The sequence below is a fragment of the Bison bison genome, unplaced genomic scaffold, assembly GCF_000754665.1.
Source record: "Bison bison bison isolate TAMUID 2011002044 unplaced genomic scaffold, Bison_UMD1.0 scf7180017864373, whole genome shotgun sequence".
NCBI lineage: Eukaryota > Metazoa > Chordata > Mammalia > Artiodactyla > Bovidae > Bison > Bison bison.
In genome coordinates, this window is record NW_011494945.1 from 8490354 (window position 1) to 8492466 (window position 2113).

Genomic DNA, 2113 nt, shown 5'->3' on the forward strand with positions numbered 1-2113 from the left:
CTGCTTTTTAATACATTGTCTAGGTTTGTCATAGCTTTTCTTTTAAGGAGGAAGTGTCTTTTAATTTCTGGCTGCAGTCACCATTCACAGTAATTTTGGGACCCCCCTCTCCCCCCCCCAAAAAAAAGATCTGTCACTATTTCCACTTTTTCCTCATTTATTTGCCAAGAAGTGATGGGACCAGATGCCATGATCTTAGTTTTTTTTTTAAATATTGCATTTCAAGCCATCATTTTCACTCTCCTCTTTCTCTCTCATCAAGAGGCTTTTTAGTTCCTCTTCTCTTTCTGTCATTATAGTGGTATCATCTTCATATCTGGGGTTGTTGATATTTCTCCTGGAAGTTTTGATTCCAGGTTGTGATTCATCCGGCTTTCATTTTGCATGATGCAAAATGTGTATAAGTTATATAAGCATAGATTTTATACATATTTATGACTTTATCTTTGTATTTTATAGTTTTCTAGCAATGTACTTATTTCTTTTAGGTTATCCAATTTGTTGGGATATACCTATTCATAGCAGTCAATATAATATCAAATATGAATCTTTGCATTTTGTGGTATCAGTTGTAATGACTCCTCTTTAATTTGTGATTTTATTTACTGTATTTCCCCATTACTTTTTTATTTTTCTAGTTGGAAATTTTGTCAAATTTATTTGTCTTTTAAAAAAAACCCTGTTCTTAATCTTTCAAAATAATTCTTTTATTTTTCTAATCTCTGTTTTATTTCTGTTCTGATTTTTATTTCTTTCCATTAGTAGGGCTTAGTTGCTTTTCTAGTTCCCTGAGGTGTAAAATTAAGTTGCTGAATTAAATTCTCTCTTTTTATTCCTAACACAGTTGTATATTACTAAACAGTTTCCAAGTTTCCTTCTACTTTTGATTTCTAGTTTTATACCATTGTGATTGAAAAATATACCTGGTGCAATTTCAATCTCTTAAATATGTAAGAGTTCTTTGGTGACCTAATGAACTATGTTTGAAAATGTTACATGTGTTTATGAGAAGAATGTGTATTTTATTGCTATTTTATGGAATGTTCTGTGTATGTCTATTAGTTTTATATAGTGTATGGCATGGTCCTAGTCTCAAGTTTCCTTGCTGATTTTCTTTGTTGATGATATTCACTTTTGAAAGTGGGTTACTGGAAATCCCTATAATTATTGCATTGCTGCCCATTTCTCCCTTAAGATTTGTTAATATTTGCTTAATATATTTGGACACTCCAATATTAAGTGCAGATATATTTATGAATGTTATGTCTTCTTGATGACTTAATCTTGTTTATCATTATATATAGACCTTGTCTTTAGTTACCATTTTTGGATGAAAGACTATTTTGTCTAAAGTGAGTAGAATTACTCTATCTTTTGAGTCTCAATTGTATGAGATCTTTTTTTCCATCTATTAACTTTGAGCCTTCATATATCTTTAAACTTGAAGTGAGTCTTTTATAAGCAACATAGAGTAGTTTCATTTTTGTTTATTTTCCTCTAGTTTATCTATCCATTTAATGCCTTCTGTTTGGAGAATTCAATCAACTTATATGTAGTATAACTGTTGATAGGTAAGGAGTTAATAATAACAACATCTTGTGGCTTTCTAGGTGTCTTGTAGTTGTCATATTCTTTTCCTCCTCTATTGTTGCTGTCCTTTTCAAATTGATAATTTTCTGTAATGGTATACTGATTTCATTCACTTTCCCTTTTGTAAATCTTTTGTAGATTTTTTTTTTTTTTTTTGTGGTTACTATGAGGCTTATTGGAGAAGGCAATGGCACCCCACTCCAGTACTCTTGCCTGGAAAATCCCATGGACAGAGGAGCCTGGTAGACTGCAGTCCATGGGGTCGATAGGAGTTGGACATGACTATATAACTTTCAAGTAGACAACCTAAGTGACTTCACTTTCACTTTTCACTTTCATGCATTGGAGAAGGAAATGGCAACCCACTCCAGTGTTCTTACCTGGAGAATCCCAGGGACGGGGGAGCCTGGTGGGCTGCCGTCTCTGGGGTCACACAGAGTTGGACATGACTGAAGCGACTTAGCATGAGGCTTATATAAAACATCTCATAGATATAATAGTCTATCCTACACTGATAAATGGT